Here is a 24,461-nt window from a genome sequence, read left to right on the forward strand (position 1 = left end):
CAAACCCCGTTGTGTTGCCCTCTGTCCAAGTACTCCCTTACGTTGGGGTGGCGACAGGCGCAGACGGGTCCCTACCGCTGGTCCAGTTTATGCTTTCAGACTGTATGGTTAAACCTGATTCACACACCGCCACATGCAGCCCACTCAAGGCTGCTTCAGTGATCAATGAACACATCAACTGCCCCAGAGTGCAGATAGCTGTATGAACCATCGTCTGAATATTCTGACACATTAGGTTTGTATACAATTATTCAAAACCTGCCGAATGAGCTTGAAACTTGTGTTACCTATGTATAAAAAATAATTATTTTTGTACATATCTTACCCAGGATGTTTTTTTTTATTACAGATGAATATTTTGCAAAAATAAGGAAACAGAAGAGCAGTTTTACACGGAAAACGGGACCTTCACAAGCTCGTCCACCACAGACACCTGATAAAGGTAGTGATAGTGGTTCATATTTTTTTCCCTTGTGAATTGAAGATATATTACATTAGCTCTTGGACCCTTACATGTAAATGTAATTGTCACATTATTATTTTTTTAGATGAAGACGATGTTCCGCTAGTCCACATTACGCAGCTGAGCAATGCGAATAGACAAGACCACTCGGATAAACCTAGCACAAATAACGTTTCTGGTAAGTTACCAAGCTTTCATAAATATTACATTTTTGTGCCTTTGAATTTCTTTATGAGCTGGTAATCGATTTACGTAAAAGTAAAAAAAATTACGCAAACAATGTAAAAAACATACGATTTTCATTTCAGATTCCAATACAAGAACACAATTACCAGCAAATGAAAAACCTGGAGTCAATCGCTGGGTATCACTGGACAACTAACCACAGCTGCCTGTTTTTGAGGAAGCATCTGGCATTCTTATCGACATTGATGAAACTTCCGATGAACTTACCTGTTTTTCTAATTTTTTTTTGGCACAGACGTCATAAAAAATATAAAGACTGAAACAAATCGATATGCAGGTACCATGATTGACAAAATGAAATGGGGCAAAAAAATTGAAACCAAATTCAATGTGGCAGCATTGGACTACTGTCAAGCTTCAAGAAATATATTGCTTCTTTGCAGTGATCATTTACATGTGCTTAGTCAGGAAACCCAAGATAACAGATTATTGGTCAAATGACAACATAATGCACACTCCATTTCCTGGCCATCTCCTTAGCAGAGACAGATTCCGGTCAATATTATTCATGTTACACATAAATGACAATGCTACTTACGTACCAAGAGGACAAGAAAATCACGACCCTCTACATAAAGTCAGGCAGTTTTTCAATCATTTTGTCCGTCAATGTAAGGCTTGTTTTTATCCATCAGAAAACCTGACTATTGATGAAGGAATGTGTCCTTTTCGAGGACGTTTACATTTCCGTGTTTATATAAAAAATAAACCTCATAAGTATGGTATAAAGATATATATTCTTTGTGAGACCAATACAGTATATGTCCTAAACTGTGAGGTTTATACTGGTGGCGCTGGAAGTGTGGAAAAATCTATTGAGAGTCTTGTCCAGAGATTGTGTCATGATTATTTTCATAAGGCGCACACAATATGCATGGACAGATTATATTGAAATCCTACATTATTCTATAAGTTATGGGATGAAAAAAAACCTGGCTGTGGGTACGGTACAAAAAAACCGCAAAGGCTTGCCACCTGAACTAAAATGCAAAGAACTTGCAAGAGGTGAAGCAATTTTTCGCAGATGCGGTCCTTTGTTGGCTGTAAAGTGGAAGGACACACATGATGTGTACTGCCTCTCCACAAAGCACAAAGCCACATGCAGTGAAGTCACTGTAAGAGGTAGAGGGGGCTTAGTTGCTAAAACAAAACCCGATGTTGTACTTGACTACAATATAAACAAAACTGGTGTTGATCATGTTGATCAATTACTCAGTTACTACCCCTTTCAAAGAAAATCAATGAAATGGTGGGAAAAAAAATGTTTCCACCTTTTTTTGATGTCAATAATAAATTCATTCATTTTGTTCAAAAAATCCAGGGCTGATGGCAACAAAACTAGTTTGTAAAACTTCATGAGAGCTCTCGGGAACCAGCTGGTTTCATATGGTGCTACCGATACAGATGTTCAATCATCATCATCCTCATCCACAGATCGATCGTCTACTCGACATTTTCCGAAGAAAATTCCACCAACTGAAAATAAACTCAACCCTACTAGATACTGTAAAGTATGTTCCGATGTAGGCAAAGACAACAGTGGAAAACGACTGAGGAAGGAAACTCATTGGTGGTGCGAAGACTGTGGCATTGCTCTGTGCGTGCCAGGCTGCTTCCAAAAGTTCCATACTAAATCAAAATTTTCATAAACATAACCAAATAAAAATTATTTACGTATTCATATATTGATATTAATTGTAAATGTGAAATAAATTATAACTTAACTGGATTTAAATAAAAATCATAGCATTGAATAGTATCAAGTGTGTATGAGAAATTTTTTTATATATGTAAAACATAGTTTATTATAAAAAATAAATTATCAGTAACTAAAAGAGATAAAATCAAGTTTTAAATTGTATAAAAAATTGTAAAATCTAAAGTTTTTTATCATGTAGAAAGTATTTTAAGTACCATATATATGTTATTTAAAAAAAAAATGAAAAACCATAAAAAACCCTAGTATTCAGTGATTTAAACCAGTCATAAGCAGCAGACTCGAATGTGTTAAATATATCATAGTCTTTAACTCACATAGTGTTTTTAATGCAATACTTGAAACATGCATGTTCCCCATTAGAAAAAAAAAAAGTGTGTGGAATCCACGTACGACACAAGTCAACCTTCTTGCTTATGAGGTATGTATAATGATAAATTATTATTATCTTTTTATTGAACAAAAAATGATAAATGAGAATATTAAGGATGTCATTATTATCTCAAATAAAAAAAAATATTCACATTACACTTTGCAACAATGCTGACTTACACAAGTAATAAAAATAATTATATGTACATGAAAGAACAATATTTTCTTGCGAAGATGGCCAGTGGCGTGGTGCACATCAAAAAGCGCAAACCCCGTAGTGTTTCCCTTTGTCCAAGTACTCCCTTAAGTCGGGGTTGCATCAGGCGCAGAAGGATCCCTACCGCTGGACCAGTTTTGTGCCTTCAACACTGTATGGTTAAACCTGAGCTACACGCCGCCTCATGCAGCCCTTAAGAATGCTTCGGCGCTCACTGACCACCCCAGCGGCCTAGAGTGCCGATAGCTTGACGCACGACCATCAAGAAACAACTAAACATACGTAGGTGCACAAGAGCCGGATGGCATGAATGGTCGAATGTGTGATTAGGTAAAGTGCACGAGTGCCCAAGATGGTAAAAGTGCAAGTATGCAATTATATGTGATTGTGCAAGTGTGTGAATGTATACAAAAGTTTATCGAAGTTAATAGCGCAAATAATGGTTTATAAAAGTGTATTAGCATGTATAAAGTATGTAAAAGTTGTTACGAATAAATAAAAGTGTGTTAAAGCGTGTAAAATGTTTGTGAAATGTGTGTGTTAAAGGCTGTGTAAACGTGTCTTTAAAAGTATGTGTAAAATATTGTGTAAGATATGTTGAAAAGGCTGTGTAAAAGTGTCTGTAAAAGAAAGGGTAAAAGATTAGGTAAAAGTTTTTATTAAAGGCAGTGTAAAAGTTGATGTCGCCGGGGGTTGTCGGAGCGTTAGTGAATCGTTAAATATGAAGGGCGCCACCGTGTCTAAGGTGCACGGACCCAAATGAGACTCTTAACTCTGGGCGTGACGTTGCCCATGTGGGGACATGACTCGACCCCCGTGCACTGCCTACAGAATAATTGACCTGGACCCACTCTCAGCGACGGGCACGCTATGTAATAACGTCGTAGGCTCTTATGGCGTCCCACACGCCAACCTGGAGTGCACACGTGGTCACACAGAAAAAAGACAAGTTCGATAACGTTGTGATTTATTGTCATCTACACGGAAAACTACCGCTTGAGCACGTTACATAAAGAACTACAAAATAGGTTTAAAATTTAAACTGTTTAAAGGCCTTGCGGTGCGATTGGTTTACGGGCTGTCCGGCTACCACGTGGTCGGACGTTACGTTCGTGGTAATTTTTGAATGCCTTATGGATATCAACGTAATTAATTAAACAGCCGACCCCCGAGGTAGGCTCCGAGGATAGCGAATACGATTAAGAAAAATTACATATAACCAAATTACCGGGTCAGTATAGCGAAGTTGAAGTCCTCGGGGTGCAGAGCGCGTCCTACCTCGGGTGGTGATACGAAACGACTGGGGTGAGCGACGGCCGCCGGGGTGGCAGGACAATGGCGTTGCGCACCAAGACGGATAGTACCGTTATTCCGAGCCGTATCGTGCCGTGGCATATTTAATAAAACCAATTAAATTACTAAAAACCCTTTAACGTTTTACCCTGGTGGTTCATGTACTGCACCCACGTGATAATTGATTTACACAAGAAATAATTAAATAAAGTTACAGTTACTGGAGGGCCTTCAGCAAGTCTGAGTCTGTAGGGGCCCTTTAGCATTTCTGCCGAAATAAACACAAATGAAATACAGTATTATGCCCTGATCTTAAAAACACTACACTAGGGATAATTAAATAAATAAATACAATAATAATACTTAAATACAAATTAGGAGGGAACAAAGTACTGGCTCGACTCTGCCTCTTGCCGGGCGTTCACACACGCACAAGTCGGCCGCGGGAGATTCGAATGTACGGGATGGAAGAAAGTGCGGTAGGAGGGTGGTGACATATTGGGCTAGAAAGGCTGAAGTTCTGAACGATGTCAAAGTGAGTGTAAAATTGTTTTTTAAAGGGTGTGTTAAAAGCTGTGTAAAAGTGTGTGTATTATAGTGTGCTAAAGGCTGTGTAAAAATGTGTAAAAATGTGTGTAAATGAATATGTAAAAAAAATGTGAACTAGGTTTGTAAATGTGTCAAAAATTGTGTCAAGAGTGTGTAACTATGTGTTAAACATTTATCTTAAAGTGTACAATAAACTCTGTTTTAAAGACTGTGTAAAAGTGTGTGTAATATTGTGTGCATAGGTGTTTATAGAAATTTCTGTTAAAAGTTGTGTTAAAGTGTGGGTAAAAGTGTGTGTGTTAAAGTTTGTGTAAAACAGAATACAACCTGAAGTAGTGATGGAGGACAATCCCAAATTATTCAAATGATCTTAAGTAAACAACAGATTCTAACAGATCACTGGTGAAAGAGTTTAAGTCCTCAGGTGCAATGAGCATTCTACCTCTGGTAGCGATCTTCAGAGACTAATAGTAAGTGCAGTGTACGATGGCAACAGGAAGACACCCAGGCCTTTGAACTAATATACAATGAGATTGATTTTGAGAATATGCTGAGTGAAGACTTTTCACAATATTATTTAGTAATATAATTTTTTTTAATTTAAAGTTTGTAAAAAATATTTATGAAAGAAGTACCTTCCGAAACCCACATGCAAAGTTCTACTAAATCTTTGTCGCTTTAAGTGCCGAAAGAGTAACACATACACTTAGGATGGTACATGGAAATATACAATATTAATTAGTATTTAATTAATGGAATATGGCACTGGCTTCGCATAATAAATATCTATAAGACACATGGGCACACACATTGGTGGGGGATTTAAGCACTATGGGATGGAAGGGTCACAGATGGCAAATCACATCAAACTCATTGGAAGGCCATCGTTCCTTTTAACTGAAGGATACAGAGGGGATGATAAAGGGGAAATTTATTCCCCCTAAAGTTATAAAAAATATTAGAAATTTCAATGAACCCAGTGTTTTTTTTTAATGATCCAAAATGAGCTGGTACTGCACTAGAAACTCCAAACAACACAGTAATCGAATCATGTTGAGAACACAGTGTAGTTGTTCTAAACACATTTTTTAAATAAGTTTTCTGAATGACTAATTTTTTTTATTTATATTACTATCCCTCTCTAAATTAAATTGTGTATTTGTCACTGACCCTACTCAAAGAAAAGTAATATTGTTTGTTACGTAAAGTATAAAAAACTAATACACTTTACCAGTGTGTTACTTACCAGTGTACTGTCCTGATGCGCCACTAGATGTAGAAGGCTGTTCAAGGTCAAATACTGCTTGGCGTACTTCTGGAATAAAAAAAAAAATTACATTCATTTCTTACATCTTGGAGTACAGAATTTATTACTCCTGTGGTAAGGGATAAGAGAGTGTAAAAGAGAATGATATTATTACAAACCAAACATAAACGATTTGTCAATGTATGCTATTTTATCATTAAGTTGTAATTATGTTTTCATCCTGTCTGTAAGTTCATAGTGCTTTGTCCAATTACCTGCAGTGTCAGCCTGAGTGGCGGTTCAATTAACGTGCTGGCAACTTGAAGGTTGACTGCAGTACAAATGCACCAGGTGTGTTTTCATTAGTAGTTGTTAATATGCAAACCAAACATTATATTTAAAACAAAGAAACTGTACTTTAACCTAAAATTTCCATGCCGTTACTACCTAACACCTTTTAAATAATGATTACACGCAAGAGTGTTTCATAATTCCTTCTCACTTTTCATTACAGGACATTATTTTTAAGGGTTTTAGTTCATTATTATATTTTCAAACATTATAATTTTTGGTGGGGAAATTGTATTTAAATTCTAATAGTTCTATCCATGATTAATATGTATATACTTTCCATCCAGGGTTAAGATTCTACTGTACCCTTGTGGTGAGCTGCAAATTGAAGAGGTTTTACTACCCTTTCGCATGCTGTTTAGGATGTCGTGAACACATTTAACATAAGGATTAAGGTATTATATGAAAGAGCAATCCTTTTTAAACCCGGCTATCTATTCCAATTTCCAATAATGTCCATTGAATTAAAGTATTGCCACATTTCAATATTAAGTGTAATTATCAACAAATCAGAACCTTCGAAATTTTTGTTCAGATAGACGTATTCAGAATTACAACAGCTTTGTAACGGCAGTTCGAATTATTTAATTTTCTCTTCCATTTTAGAGCATTTAGGAGGCTAAAATTCCTTATTGTCTGCGGGGCCTCGACTGTAACGGACGCGCGCCTAGTTCAACTCCCCTCCGTCAGCAGGCAGCACACTCGCTCCTCTTCCCCCACTCCAAGGCAGAGGAGTGGGCGACTTACCCCTCCTTCGCCAGTACTTCCTGTGACTCACCCCCGCCCTTCACTCGCTATCTCCAGCTGTTTATCTGGAGCCACACACGTGTTACTCGCCCTCAAAAGTTCCTTGCCGGTAACACGCTAGTGCAAAGTGGACTACATGAAGAGTAATTCCAGATTCAGCAAGAAGGATCAAAAGCGATCAACATTGATCCTCAGTGCAAAGAGAAAGAAAAGAACAGGTGCCAATTTGTTGGAGTACTGAAATAAAAGGTGTCTTTTTTTAATGCAATAATTATTATTTCAAAGGCTAGGGAACAGTGGCGGATCCAGGCAAGGGCGATACGGGCAAATAACTGCCCAGGGCTCTCTCTGCGTCCTTGGGGGGCCCGCGCCGCCAGACACTCAGCTGCTGGTCAACAGACTGGCGGAAATAATACCACTGTCGGTAACTTCAAACCAATAAATTGAGTAGACACTACAAGCGCTCAAGCTTGTAAGATTGAACCAGGTAAAATTATTGTTTATTTAGAATCTGTTCATGTCGATTTTCAGATGATGATGATGATGGGTTGGCATCCCGAGGGCTGGTTGGATCCCCGAGGGACTCCGGGTGGTGGAACCAAGACACATCCGAGGCGGACTAGACGAGGTGATTCTGTGATGGTTCACCATTGTATTTCGTAGTATAAAGATCCTGAATCCAGAGAGCAACATTTAAATTTGTCATCCCTGGCCAGGAATCGAACCCGGGACCCAGGATCGGACAATCGTAAGATATTGAGAAAAATGTAAACTTTTACATGCAAACGCTAATTTTGTCATTATTAAATTCGTTATTTTACATCCCATTAACTTTAATTTCTACTTTTCATGATTTTGAGCTAAGCTATTGACGATGTTGCTTGAAAAAAATGTCATGTGTGTGTATTTTGCAATTATTACCATATTTAACTGTTTTCTAAGATGCTCGTGGCAACATTTGTCATTTTTTTTTATAATTTGACTTTGTTTTAAATTGTTGGAATGTCCTCTTGTTTTAGAAAAAAAAAATATTATGGTCAGGGATGTATGCGCACATATTACAGACACAGCGGAAATAAAAATGAACAGAACGCGTTGTTCATTTGTCTAAGATAAGGTAACCTACCTAATAGAAGTTTAAACAACTTTACCACTCGCACAAATTCGTCAAATTTTGTCGGATCGCAATTTTGCAGGGAAACGGGTATCGGTTTCAATCGGGATTCAGTTTAAAAAACGTTTTGAAACCGACATGGAAACGTAGTAATTGTCAAATGTCTATAGTAGCGTTCTGTGTCCGTAGGAATCTGCATGCCCTGAAGAATAAAATGAGCAGCAGCCTTGCAATAGAGAAATTACATAAGTTGAAAGGTGGGGGGAATGGGAGATCTCAAATAAAACTAGCCTAATAATAGCAGTGTCAGTCATTTTCCTCACATACAAAAAATAGAGATCCGACACCACCAGGAATCGAACACCGTATTTAAATTATGCATACGAAGCATATTACTAGCTACGTATATATCCTATTACCAGAAATTATTTACAATGAAAAGTTAGCATAGGGATTATGTTATTTAGTATTTTTTCCTACCGTGGTATTAGCGCACTTGCTCTGAAAAGATACAGCGACTTAGAAACTAAATTAATGTTAATCAAAACTGCAGCTTAGACGCTCATAAATCCCTATAATACACAGTGTAAGCTGCACTGTAACATATTTTGTGCTGTAACAATACAAAATTTGGTAACTAGCTGTCAACGAGTTTTTTTTTTTTTTTTTTGTTTCAAGAAGACAAGAAAATATTTGTCTGTTTTCATGTTACAATTTACTGCTATGAAACACGCCAGCTCATATTGTTTACAGTTAAGGCTATGAGAAAATGTGTGTACTAGTATGAATGTTTTATTCGTTTTATGCAATTATTTATAGTAAATCACTTTTTATCTTGAAAGTACTGTTTTAAAAGAAGACATTACAATGATTACATTGTATACATCCATTGATAAATTTTATAATAAGGTGAAGATTGGAATCGAACCCTCAATCCTTAGGCCTCTTTCACACGGAGAGCCGTGCGGCTCGCACTCGCGAGCGGGAGCGAGGCGCGCGAGACTGAAATGCAGAGAGTGCAACTGGAGCTTCCACACGGGGAGCGCGGGCCTTCAGGGCGCGCGAGCGAGGGCCGGCAAGGCTCGTGCATCTCGAGCCGGATTCTCGCATCGCGAGCCGTGCGCTGTGGGCGGGGGTCGCGCTTCATCCTCGGAATGCAAAGGGAGGAGTGGGGGCATTCACACGAAGGGCGACAATAGCTCTCGCTCCTCAGTCTCTCGCTTTCAAGATGGATGTTGATGTCGAGTTCTTAATTAATTCAGTGCGCATCCGGCCCACCCTTTGGGACAAAAGTAACGAGTTATACAAGGACCGGAATGAAGTGGCTAGAAATTGGAGGGAAGTGTGTGAAGAAATCAACGGTGAATTTGAAACATTGTCCGGGCCTGAGAAAAAGAAATACGGTAAGGTGAAAGGAAAACACATATTAATTGAAATTGTATTTACGTATTTATGTATATACGTATATTTTAGTACATATACACATATTTATAAAATAATTTTGAGTCTGAATGCACGGCAGTGCACCAGCCAAGTAAAATAAGTACTCAAATATGAAGCTACATCAATTTTTGTGTTTCTTTTTATTTAATGAACTGTTTGTTTCTGTTCATTTTACATATCTTGTTACTGGGCAGGTACCTACAAATAAAATAAAAAATCATAAAAACGCGGCGCTGCAAAGTACCACAGAAATTATTTCTGACATTGTTGCATTACAGTGTTAAATTAATATGCAATGTTACAGCAACAACAAGTAACTTAAAACAATTACAGAAGACATTTTTGACATTGTTGCATTACATAATTAAATTGCATTCATCTGCCATGGTACAGCACCAACAGGTGACATGAAATAATTGCAGAACGCATTTCTGACATTGTTGGCGGACAAAGTTCCTCGCACTCCTTGTTGCTGTTGTACATCCTCCAGTCCTGTAATTGTCATAGTGTCTTCGAATGCAAAACCATCTCTGTCACGAACGAAATTATGGAGTACAATACAACATTAAACAATGTCTACAGCGAAATCTGGCTGCACATTGATTGACCGATGAAGGATTCGCCATTTGTTTGATAAAATTCCAAATCCGCATTCTGCAAAACGTCTTGCCCTACTTAAACGGTAGTTGAATACTCTCTTTTCAACTGAAAGATGTTGTCCTCCAAAGGGTCTCAACAAGTTTCTGTGCAACCCGAAAGCTTCATCAGCGATGAAAACATGAGGTAGTTGAAGTCCCATTGCACCAGGAAGACATTTATCGGTCGGAAGTTCAAGAGTTCCATTTTCGATTGAACTCCAAAGTCTCGAACGTTGAAAAACCGAAGAGTCGCAATCCTTTCCGTAGCTGCCAATATCCACGTACACAAAGCGGTACTCAGAATCCACTATGGCCATGAGGACCACAGAAAAATATTCCTTGTAATTGTAGTACATGGATCCACTTTTGAAAGGGCATACCAAACGTATATGTTTCCCATCAACAGCACCAAGGCAATGTGGGAAGTTAGCTTTTTTTTCAAAATCTGCTGCAATGCTTTCCCACTGTTCTTTTGTCGGGACTGGGAGCACTTCCGCTTTCATTGTTGACCAAATGGCTTCGCAAACGCTTCTCACAATCATGGATGCAGTTGATATTCCGATTCTGAACATGTAATGTAGCTCGGTGAATGTGCAACCACTTGCAAGGTACCTGAAAAGATAGTAATAGTGCAAGATCATTTATCAGTTGATTGGTAAAAAAAACATTAGCCTATTAACACAATAAGGACGAAAATTGGCCATACGGTTATGCAAAATACGAATTCCCTATTTATCAATTGCAGTTACTATCGAGTTAGTTGTTTGACATCATTTTTATTATTTCATTCTGTAAATATAATAAACTAAAACAAGTTAACATGAAAATAAACAACAAAATTGTGAAAATACTAGTGGTAATTCACTATGTTGTCACACGAATCATTTCTTTTTTGTTGCAGAAAAGGACTTAACGACTAAATGGAAAACTATCAGAGATGGATACAGAAAAGCACTCGACAGAGCAAAAAATGCGAGGAAATCAGGAGCCCCCGCTTCAAAAATCAAGAAGTATGTTTACCACGACCAAATGTATTTCTTAAGGAAAGTTTTTGAACGGAGGGTGACTGAAGATTCTCTTGCCAGTGACAACAGTGACCCAGGAAGTTGCCTCGGAAGTGTAGAAGGTGAAGCTGAGGATCAACAACAGTTTACCGTAGGTGCGGTACCCTCGAATCCGGAAAGCCGTACCCAACAAAGGGAGGTTCTTTCAACAAACAAGAAGGGACGAAAAGAAACACCCAGAAGCCACCCTGACGAATTTGAGCAGAAAATGCTGCATTTACTCGAAACCCCAAACAGACACATTTGTTTCATGCAAGGACTAGTGCCAACACTGGAAACCTTCACTGATGATGAGGTACTCGAATTCCAAGCTGGTGCACTGAATTTGATTCAGAAAATAAAATCTGCAAGGAATAATCCACCTCACTCCGCTGTTACATTTGTTATCAATCCAAACCAGACAAATCAGCCTTTTGCATGGGGACAACCAAGCACTCCTCAGCAATCCAATCATAGTTGCTACAACTACTCGCATATAATGCCCACCTCATGTGTGCCCTCTCCCAGCCCAAGCAATACCACAACCACGTCTCCAACACAGACTCCATTTCCACAGGATATGGGACGATAGTGCAATTGTCTTGTTTCAATTATTATGTGTTTGCCTACCTAATTATTCTTTCATTGTCTATATTATTTTTTCAATACCTTAAATTTCTCTATTTTTAATTATTATTTTTAGAAATAACTTTTGTATTACTTTTATACAAACTTTGAGGTTTCAGTGTGCATTATTTAAGCTTAATATATATATATTGCTAAATTTATTCGCAATAAAGAATGCTGCAAATTAAAGAACATATGAGTTTATTATAATTATTCTCTCTCAAGATTTTTTAGTTCAATTAAATTGAATTTTAGTTTGTGTAGGAGTTGGTGGCCATGGTTTACATAAATTTTCTGTTTAGACAGTGCGATTTACTTACCTTAATGTTGCAGCCAGCCTCAGTTCAGGCTGAATGCAGTTCCTCATGTTAGTATTTTCGAGCTGGATACTATTCTTGATCTTCCCAAGGAGCTCATCAAATGAGGCCAATGACATTCAAAAGTAGTTGTAAAACTTGTTGCCATCTCGTCGAAGTTCTTGATAAAGCGTGGCAAAAACACCTGTTTCATCGCGTCTTTGATTAATAGGATGTACCCAATACGTTTTGGTACATCGGCGTTTTTGTCGTCGAAGACGTCGCCTACGGTAAAGAAGATACATGGCCACGGCACTTGTACGATCCATTCCAATGCTTACTTGCGACTACGCAATGGCTAGCGCCCTAGCCAAAAAGGCTCTCCGTGTGAAAGAGTGGAAGGTAGGAGCGGAAAAAGCTCCCGCTCGCGAGTGCGAGCCGCACGGCTCTCCGTGTGAAAGAGCCCTTAGGATGATATTCCATTACTGTAACCATCGTGCAAATATACATATGCAGTATTACTTGTATTCTTATGTTCACAGTTTTCCTCCCTCAAAAACTGATCGTGAGCAACTCTCTTTGATTATTTAAGTTGTAACGTAAGAAATGGTTTTGCCTGGTTTCAAAGAAAACACCCAAAATTGTAGACAGCTAAACTTACTACACGTAGGATGTGCTGCGTATGATAAAAAAGGCTGTTGGGTTTGTTATAGAGTTAATTTTTATTCACAATGTTTTCCTTTTTATTGCTATATTTTTTCACAGTGAAGGCTGGTTGGTGGTACAAGGATGTTATAAAAGAGTGAATTACTGCATTTTACCTCGCAGGCTCACCACTAAGGAAAATGGAGGGGGGGGGGGGGGGACGATGGTTCAATCTACCCTGGGCGTCATATCAGCAGAGGCTCCACTAGCTAGAAATTAAAGAAAGTTTTGAAAATTACATTAAGGGAATGAACTAATTATATGTACAAGTTGCTGAAAAAGTTAGATTTATGTTAAAAGTAAGATAAAATGGAGGGGAACCCAAACTGTGAAGTATGCCCCGAAGATCCTCTGAGTAGACCAGACATCCTGTCATTCGCTAGACATATTTTATTAAGACTTCTTGTTATATCATTTTAGAAAGAAATATAGCATTGTAAATAATCATTAACATTGCTTGTGAGAAGTTTTAACACACCTTTACGTTAAACTTGAAAGGAAAACTAGACAGCATAGTGAGTCACCAGAGTGGTTAGAGGAACGCCGGAAGAGAGTAACAGCATCTAACTTCGGAAGAATCTGCAAAAGAAGGCCTACAACTAGCTGCCAAAACCTTGTCCGTGATCTACTTTACGGCATGGTTAGAAGTACGCAAGCCATGATGTATGGGCACTTTCATGAAGAACTCGCAATCAAGGCTGTAGAGCACATGACTGGAAAGGAGATACAGAAGTGTGGGCTATTTGTTGACAGTGAAAACCAATACATATAAGCAACTCCTGATGGGTTATTAACTGATAGTAAAGGAATTTTTGTAATCAAATGTCCACAGTGGATCGAAAAAAATACACCTACGTCAAGCTGCTGAAGATGGAATTTTGGAGTTTTTGAACGTAAGAGATAACCACATTGAAATTAATAGAAAACATAATTATCATTATCAGGTCCAAGGACAGTTACGTGTGACCGGCAGGGAGTATTATCTCATTTGTATTTGAACATCAAAGGGTGTCGAAATTTTAGAGATCCAGAGAGACGACAATTTCTGGAAAGATGCAATGAAACCATACTTGACAAAATTTTATACAGACTGTATATTACTAGAGCTTGTTCATTCCCGCCATCCACGCTCCATGCCAATCAGAGATCCAGAATGGATAACAAGAGCTCAAGCGAAGTCCACAACTATGAAACACACAAAAGTAAAGATGTTGAAAGACACGTGCTAAGTAAAAAACAGACTCATTCAGGTCAACAACGTACTAAGACAATGGGAGCAGAAACAAGACAAACATTTTGGCGCAAGTTTTTCATTTCACAATTAATTTCAGAATAAAAATAAATCCCTCTTTTAAATTGTCTACAACAAAGTTACAGTTGTCCTAAAAGTTATTTGAATGTGCAATATGTATAATTTTTATAATAAATTGTGTATCATAGACAAGGAGTAATATCCCAATGGAGACAATATTTGCTCTATTGATACCTATTATCAGTACTGTTAAGAAATTATTTTTTCTATCTCTTTTTATGTGTGAAACAGCAGTTTTGAATTCTATGCAAAATTGTTTACAGTTTAAAGTGTTCTTACTTGTTTGCTTAAAAAATGAATATTTTTGCTAACAAATTTCCAGATTTAAAGTGTTTTACCATAAATGTTGTGGTCATATTCGCAATCAGAAATACATATAGTTAAAAACAAAGCCATGGACAAGCATCATCCTAAAACGATTCAGATTTCAAATTCTATTAGACCATTCATGAGCTTGTTACCTTAGCGCGATGGTATATTGTGCTAGCTTCTGAATACGAATGTCAAATTTATTATAAAAACTAACATGATAACAAAAATCTTTCCCAAGCATCTCAGGAAGTTACGTTTGTAATCATATTTGGCATGATGATGTATAATTGCTTTCATAATTTAGCTATCGATATGAATGTATTACTCCTGTTGTTTAAAAAAAAAACAATTTTACATGTGTAAGTAGTTCTGAATATTGAAAGATATTTATTGTGATGATAACTGTTTTCTCAATTTTACTTTTTCTATAACTGATATAGTTGTGGTGTATTTCGTATTTGTATTTGAATTTATTTATACACGACATATTCAGCCACAGGCTGGTTTACACATGTACGTGTTTTACCATCTAAACAACCTACAAAACCAGATAGCCTAGATGACTTTTAAGGGTTAAATGTATAGTTCGTACAATTATCTTAAATCATCTTAAACTCTAATCAAATCACATAATATTCTTAAAAATTTATCAAATTCAAAGTAAGTACTATGTGAGCCTATAATTATTATTAATAACTTAATTTTTAAAAATTACAAACAATGCACAAGAAAGAAGGAAATCAGTTTGAAAAAATGATTATGATTGCATGGTAAATAATTGTACATAAAAAGGATTATGTAATTAAAAAGGTACCTTTTAATACAATAATCAATACAGTATGTGTGTATATATATATGCACGTGTGTGTGCTTGCCTTAGCTTTTATGTTTGCTTTATGTGCCTGATATTATTCTCATTGCAAGTTCTATTAAATGTATAATGAACAATTAAATATTGGAAAAGCAAAAAATTTCAGGCGCTAACGTGTTTTATTTTACAATTTTTTCCCTACACCTAAACGTAAAACTACTGAAAAATAATTACTGTATATGCTCACAAGCAAACATGCTCGCTCACACGAAATAATTTTTTTGTAAATAAACTGTATAGGAATATAAAAATATATAACTTCATGTAAATATTGGCAACTAATGTACTTAACAAAAGCATGAGTGCCTTTAAGTAAAGAACATGTTGTAATTATTAATGCTACACAACTATTCAAGCATATATATTGAATTGTCACTAGTATAGAGTGTACTGATTTGTTGCTGCAATGTATGAATTCATGTAAATATTAGTTCCGCCTGCAGATCTTTCACAGTCCTCGACCATAAAAAGATCTTAACAAACATATGAAGTATCATAATTGAATTTTTATTGTCGTTTGCAGCGTTGCACTCTTTGGCTTCTGAAAACAATTTCTTTAGGGAATTTGTAATATAAGAGGTGGCTGAATTCGTCGTGCACATAAATATGAAACTATACATACGAGTGTCATGAGATCGCCTCTGACAGTATGTCCAGTTTTGTCGGAACACAAAAATATATTTGTGAAAGCGCGTGCGTCTTGCCTGGTGGGACGGGACGGGAGCAAGAGTAAGGTCGAGGCGGTAGAATGCACGTGACTTCACTTCGCTGCCTGCGCAGAAAGATGCGCGCCCGTCTGAGGCAACCTCCCCTCTTTTAACCTTGGATATTATCAACCAAGAAGGGGCGGGCGACAAGAAACCTTGGTAGGGGAGGGCGCGCGCTGAAGAATGTGGTGGGAAGTTCAGCCGCAGAAGGGGAAATGTACTGCATCCAAAGGTAGGGAGTGTAAGACAGAGACAGAAATTCAGATTGCCTGGTGCGCAGCTAGGTCCAGTAGAATCTAAATCATTTAGAATAACTTTGCTGTAACACCCAAACACACATACCTTTGTAGGTAATTCTATAAACAACAAAATAAACCCCCCTTAATATTCTATGTGGCCTAAGCCAAATCCAAAATATTATTTACTATTTTAAAAACTACAAATAACATAACATGATTACATGCAAAGACCATAATATGTCTGTGGTGTAATTAAAAATTTGTCATTTTTTATTTTAAAATTATAATAATTATTTAAATAATTTTAATATTTATAATATCTTAGTGTTATTAATGAAATACCTGTATGAGATAATCATGTACCCCATTAGTAAAATATATATATAAGTAGTAGATTATAGGACAATTTTTTGCTTAAAATTTTTTGGCAAAATATGTGGAAGTCGACAAGTAATTGTAACATATATTTCCTAAAATGTAATAATTATTTATTTTCCAATGGTCTGAATAAAATAAAGACAATACAGCCTTCACCATTCCCATAGCTGGCCTAGTCCAAACAGAACCTTGCAGACACCATTTTACACTGTGTACGATTCCGTACTGACGTCTGGGGTTGCGCCTCACAGAGCCCCGTATGCCACCACCCCTCCTAACACCTCTCACCATGACATTTAAACTCTCCGCCCTTGACATGCGTGTGTGGACATGTGAGTGCGTCACAAACTACCGCTATATAAAGTAATAATAATAAAGTAAATTTTTCATTTTGCATTTATAGTTATAAATATTGTATAACTTATCCTTTTATATTAAGAATATTTATATTCGTTTAGGTTTCCAAGGAAGTGAGACATTATTATATGTTAGTACCAGTGGTGTAGCCAGGATTTGTGTATTGGGGGGGGTGGGGGGGGGGTGGTTTTAAGAAGCATTGTTCCCCCCCCCCCCTATTAAAACGGTGGAGTCCAGGGGTCCACCCCCGGAAAAAATTTGGAGTTTTAGGTGTAAAATAGTGCTATTTTAGCTGTTTTCGGTACTTAACTTTAAATATTGTAATGGTAAAAATATTAATAATTGTTTAATAAAAAAATTGTTTGAGTGATGAAGAAATTAAAGATATTTTTATCAATCCAAGTGCCTTGTTTACGTCCACTCAAAATCATAAATCATGCTCGAAGCTCGACAGTACAAAAAAAAAGTAATAAAAAGGATAAGGTTTGGCAGAACTGATCTATTCCTGGAAACAATTAGCTTTAGCTTGAAGAGTTACATGACACAATGTCGTAGTCTCAATTCTATACACACACAGCGATCCTTACACTTTTGGAAGCCCAGTCAACACCAGCTTATAATTACATTACCGCGCTGGTTAAATACAGTAAGTGTAAGATATTTGAAAGCTTGGGACACGTCACGGCATCACAACCTTATAGCTTCTGCTCGCGACAGGGGTAGGGGAAGGGAAGGACAATCGGTAGGGCTCGCTTACTCTTCCCCTCCAGTGCAGTGGCCGGTGATAGCAGTAAGACACCCAGGCTTTTAGCTAACCTGCTTTCAGATAAGAAAAAAAAATGGGGCTAAGGGGGGGGGGGGGGTTAAAACCCCTAAAACTCACCCCCCCCCCCCCCCCTGGCTACGCCCCTGGTTAGTACCACTTAACAGCAATGGACCCAGACTGCCAAAGTCAATTTTATATTTTATTTACGTGAGCTGTAATTATTTCAGTAAATTGTTTAAGAATTTTGTATGAGATATAATTGTATTGCAATTTATAGGAAAGTTATTTGTTTTTAGATTGATGCACATCAGTGGCACGACTGGGTTCACCTGATGGTACTGGCATTTTAACACCTGGGCTAGTATCTCCGGTAATTACCTCAGGCATGCTTGCCTAATTTAATTCCCTATCAGTCCACTCGGAGAAGTTTTCAATTAACAAGTTCCTAGTGTCCAGATATGAGGTTGTCTAAACTCTCAGTTAGATGGCCGTGCAGCAAGGGTCGTGAAATTCGAACTGATTATGTAAAATATTGAAGGAAAGTAACAAAATGTGAAACCTGCATGCTGGAATTCAGTCCTTAGTCATATTCTCATTTGGACGAAACTATACTGTGTTTTATTTTCTTAAAGTGTCTTCAGTTATAAACCATGCCTCATTGCAGGTTCTTGCTCTTGCCAACATTGTGGAATATTCAAATGATATAATATTTTTTAGTAATTCAGGTAAATCAGCAAATATTGACGTCGTACCGCCTGTGACAGTGAAGTCCGGTCTCCACCCCGCCAGTACCGGACCCCGCTGTGAGACCGCACCCCTAGCCTAGCCTATGCAGGCTGACACTGCCCCCCCTCCTTGGCTGGCCGCGGTCAACGGCAGTTGACAACGGGTCATCAACTAGGACGGACATGCCGTTCCCCGCGTTTCCCATCCGTTCAATAACCGTCGGGTAATTACGGGCGTGTGTGTATTGTGTTCAGCCACCATACCCTAATCAATAGCCTAGGAGCTTAGTAGTGCACGCTGGGGCCAACGACCCACCACATCAACGGCTAGACGCTTTAAGACTAGCCTGGCGCCCTCCCGGAGAACAAACACCTCAACAGAGGCACCAGCAACTACTAGGCTCACCCCGGGTATCTAGCTCAAGGCCCCGGGTGATGGCATTTGGCGCCCATGCGTGCGACAAAAATTAATAATTTCCGTGTTTTTCGGCGAACCGCCAACACGAAGGAAACCAGTGCGCGTGAAACGGCCATCTCGTGCGCATGAAGGAATTGGGGTTAGACAAGCAGGCGCGGATAGGACAGCAGACAAAGGATACCCTCCCTTTCCCTTCTGGACATTCCAACGGAGCGAGACCGACCTCCCCCTTCCACCCGCCGGAGCTAACGCTCTTCTCTTTGTGCGACTGTCAGGGCAACAGCCCATAACCCTCCCACCGCTCCCCGCTTCACACACCGAGAACTTCTTTACCACCCAACCTGCTTCTCCCACCAGCCGGAGCTATCACTTTACTCTTTGTGCGGTCATCCGGGCAGCGGCCTACCGTGCCACCCCTCCCTCCTGCGTGCGCGCACGAGTCCTCACCCCGACTACATCAAACATCACTGGACATTATGTGTGAAATTATTTTATAGTGGTAAAAATTGTTACGCGATCTAATCCTTATAAATTATATTAGCTACATCACATCAACTGACACCTACCAGTGTTGTCAACAACACAATTGCTCACCGGTAAAATGTTACCACACATTTCAACCACAGTCTGTGCAAACTGCTACCTAAGGGCATGGACCTATTAACAGGGACACTACCGTGGCACAACACATGCCGAAGCGCACCCGACACCTTAAAATTCCCGATCAAGCGGGAAACAGTAAAGCCCACATGGGAAATGCAATGGAATACTGTGTGGCAAGGGGAGAACGAAGCAGGGCTACCACCAACTGCACTGCCTGCCCTAGTGACCACAGCACCAATCACGCACACTACCACGGGAAACCCATCAGATAAGATAAAAACAGCGAGTGCAAACTGCACACAACGTGAGCAGAAGCAAAGGCAGGCACGGGAACACACATCGCTGACCGACCTGAGCGCCATATGGGGGGCACCGCGAATGGTGACGAACACGGGTAGAGAAACACTACCGGGGTTCAGTGGACTGCCACAGGAGAACCCGGGCGAGTTTCTACGGCTATGCGAGGTGCGCCTAGCGAGGGCAGGAATACCACCTGACGAATGGGCAGAACGTGCGAGTGAGCAGCTACGGGGCGTGGCACGTCACTGGTGGAGCCTCTGTGGCCAGTTGGGAATGCTGTGGCCGGAGTTCACCAGCAAGTTCACGCAGCGTTTTGACACCGGAGAGGCGGTGGTACAGTGTACCTCCCAATTCTAAGGGAGACAGCAGCGAGACGGGGAACCAGTGGAGCAGTTTGTCGCCCACAAGCTGCAGCTGTTTCGGCGAATCATGCCGAACACAGAACCAACGGCAGCGCTGCCGACCATCACCACCCTACCGCGTGATGAGCTTCAGCCCTTCTTCCCCTGCTACCGACACACCTCGGTAGAAGACTATGTGCAACAGGCAGTGGCCACTGAAAGAAACTTCCAGATGGTGTGGTGCCGAAACCCATCAACGACAGACCGGGCATACCACAGCTTAGCGTTACCAGGCACACCAGTGACCAACCACCAAGCCAGGCCGAGTGAGCCTCAACCATCACCCAGGCGGCAGTGGGCCATCGAGGATGCACTGGCATCACGCCAGAGCACCACACAGCCAGGCCACCGGGACAACCAGTCGCCACGCAACCATGAGCGGCCACCTCAGTGCCAAAGGGTTTGCGCCACTGGGGCATATCACTGGCACAGTGAATGCCCACTTCCCCCACCACCACGCCGGCCGCAGACAGTGCCGCATACGGGAAACGGACCACCGGGGGTGCGGGACTGAGGGGCCCACGCCCCGCGAGAATGGCACCATCTGCCATAACCTTCTTGACACCACCTTCCACAACTCCCTTCTTGGCACCACCTGCCAAAGCATTCTCAGCACCACCTGCCACAGCCTTCTCGGCACCACCTGCTGCAACTACCTTCTCAGCACTACCTGCCACAGTCTTCTCGGCATCACCTGCTACAACTACCTTCTCTGCACCACCTTCCGCAACTCCCTTCTCGGCACCACCTGCTGCAACTACCTTCTCGGCACCACCTGCCACAGCCTTCTCGGCATCACCTGCTACAACTACCTTCTCTGCACCACCTGCCGCAACTCCCTTCTCTGCACCACCTGCTGCAACTCCCTTCTCGGCACCACCTGTCACAGCCTTCTCGGCACCACCTGCCACAGCCTTCTCGGCACCACCTGCCACAGCCTTCTCGACACCACCTGCCACAGCCTTCTCGGCACCACCTGCCACAGCCTTCTCGGCATCACCTGCCACAGCCTTCTCGACACTGTCAGCAGTGCCACTGGCACCATCCTTACCAACAGCATCACCAGCCACAGTAACAATGCCCTCGATGCCACCTGCACCACCACCCATCGGGATGAGGCCAGGTACCACACCGACGCTGGGCCAACTGTTCTGGCCACGCGACCACCTGCTGCACATCCCGGTGGAGGTGAATGGCCAGCCGACGGCGGCACTGGTCAACACAGGTGCGAGCCACGTGTTTGTCGCCCCAAGAATGGTACCCCCGGGAGCACTCCAACCCCACCGCGCCGAGCTGCGCCTCACGACCACTATACGACCAGGGATGACAGTGGGCCAAGCCGAACTCCAGGTAAGCCTTCGGGAAATGTCGACCACAGTTCTTGCCCTTGTTGTGGAGGACCTGCATGAGGACCTGGTATTAGGGCAGCCCTGGCTATAGTCGCCGCACGGTAAGTTCGTACTTTTGGGAAGAACTGTTGAAAAATGGAACTAAGAATATTTGGTTTACTATTGTGCAATTTGTTTGACAAATAAATAAACAAAATAGGACGACATAATTTATCAAGCTATTACGTTTCCGTACGTGTCTATGAATACTGAAATAATTTGTATTTGTTAATTTTATATGTAAGTTTTTAAACACGCGTGGCAACGATATTTATCGGTATGTTGGCTACACACTTGAAGAAATAGTTCCTTAGTATGTAATTTTGAACAGCTGAAATAACGATAAATATTGCTGAAAATGTTTCACATATGTTTACTTCCAGATCCTGGAGTAATATTGTTTAATATATACGAAAGTTAAGTTATTTTGTTTACAGATGACGTTGCAAGCTGTTGCGGATGAATCACCTACGTAACTGTGTGTCGGCCCGAGCCATGTTGAACGCTTGTTTTTGTTTGCTCAAAACGACTTCTGATTTTCCGAAAACATCCAGTGTATTTGTGTACTAATTAATTTTCTAATTTTAAAGGGTTGTCTTAATTGTTGCTTGTAGTGAACTATTGCTTTTACAGTGTAACTTTGTGTTAGTTATTACGGTTTGTTAGGTTATTAAAATGAATGTAAAGAAGGAGACAGCACGATATTATCGACGTGGCACGAAGAGTTACGATGTTAATAAATACAGGTCAACTGGAACCGGGTGATGTCGCAGAAATGACAGCATTTCTTCTAGATCTGGGCGTCACGACCGTGAAAAAGTGAGTGACTAATTAACACGTTATGAAAGTATGTGCGTGAAAACGTTCCGTTAGGTTGGGGTGTGTTTGTAAAATAGTGTAAAAGTACCTTCCTCGCAGCTTTCTTGTTTCGAATGTCGGGCATATTACAAACAGACACGTTCTTATATTTTCGTTTATATATTAGGTAATGTCCCACAAGCAAAACATATTAAATGTAAGGGCATTACACAGATACTAACCTAACATAACCTATCCTCAACCAACATAATGTAACCTAACCCAACCCAAATGAGGTTTATTTACATGAAATTAGGTTTGGTAAATTTTGATTAGGTTAGGAAACATAATTGTCAATAATTAGAATGCATTTTAAAAAACTTAAGTAGAAATTCAACTCTACGTAGGTTGTTGTCATGACTTTTTGTTAACACCTGTAACCATAAAAAAATACAGCATTTGAATATATGCTCAGGGTAAATGTGCTAATGTATGCTTTTTAATTACAGGTGTTCTGGATAACGTGTTTAGTGATATGTAATTTCTCTGCTGTGTTTATATGTGATTCTTAAACATTAGTTTCATTACAGGATATAACATAATATTGATGGTAGTGATAATTTATTGCTCAGTTTCGATTTATTTAATATATTTATTTTATTACAGATTCTTAAGTTAAGTTTTTTATGGCAACAATTTCTTTTCTGCATTGTACATACTTAAGTGATATAGTTTTTATATGAGACAAACCACATACACATAAAAATACACACTTACAGAAATGTTTAATGTATAACTTAGAATTTGAATTTAAAATTTATTCTGCTTGATAGAAAATAATGCCTCTAATTACAAAACACATGTTGGTTAGCCATAACCTTTAACCGATACTTGACTCTGTTCTTAGTGCCAGAAAAGTGTTACTAACTTGGGTAAATATGTAGTTGGGCGGTATTTGCGAAAAAAAATGTTAAAAATCCGAAAATACTTTTATTTTATGCTCTTCAACGTCCTCTTTTCATTAAAAGCGGCGGAGATAAGAAATTCCAAATACTTTAGGAGATATAGAATTTTTTAATTTTGCAATACAAGACCTGTGGAACCATTCGAGCGACGCCATTTTTGTTATTTTGCTGTGTGTTCGTGAATACGCGAATCGTCAATGCGTAATTAATAAAATGGTTGATTAGGTCAGGTCAGTTACATTATTAATACTTTCAAACTAAGCCGACATTAAAAATAATGTGAATTAATTTTAATTATTCTTTAGTTTTAAATTATTTATAATGTAACTGACCTTACATAACAACTCGTAACAAAGGATGCACAGTAATAACTCACGTATTTTTTTTGTTACTTATTACTTGCGCAACAATATCGAAATAACAAATAAGACTTTAAAATTAGAAACGTTAAAAACTCACCTAAGTTGGAGGCGGTAATTAAACACAGTTTTAAACAATAAATGAACTAAATAATCACGTATTGGTTCGTTTGAATTCTGGCCTATCACGAACAATCACGTGACATCATTATCCAATAAAAAAAAGTAGATACTCGTACGTAAACAAGAAACAATTATAATCGCCACATTAATGCACTGGTATTGTGATGAAATTTAAAAATTCGATATCTTCTAAAGTATTTGGAATTTCTTACCTCCGCCGCTTTTAATGAAAAGAGGAAGTTGAAGAGCATACAATAAAGGTATTTTCGGATTTTTAACATTTTTTTTCGCAAATACCGCCCAACTACATATTTACCCTAACTTGTTATTTTCTATTCACAAATGACCTCTCGATGTAATGGCAGTGATGTG

General features: G+C 39.4%; 1 long non-coding RNA gene across 2 annotated transcripts in view; it reads right to left on the minus strand.

The window, feature by feature from the left end:
• LOC134529289 (uncharacterized) overlaps nucleotides 1–24,461 on the minus strand; it is a 129,374-nt gene that overhangs the window by 99,371 nt on the left and 5,542 nt on the right. For both annotated transcript variants that reach the window (XR_010074524.1, XR_010074525.1), the window contains exon 2: nucleotides 6,104–6,172. This is a non-coding gene — a long non-coding RNA (uncharacterized LOC134529289). The remainder of the gene's footprint in view (nucleotides 1–6,103; nucleotides 6,173–24,461) is intronic.

Source organism: Bacillus rossius, chromosome 2 (genome assembly GCF_032445375.1).
Source record: "Bacillus rossius redtenbacheri isolate Brsri chromosome 2, Brsri_v3, whole genome shotgun sequence".
Lineage (NCBI taxonomy): Eukaryota > Metazoa > Arthropoda > Insecta > Phasmatodea > Bacillidae > Bacillus > Bacillus rossius.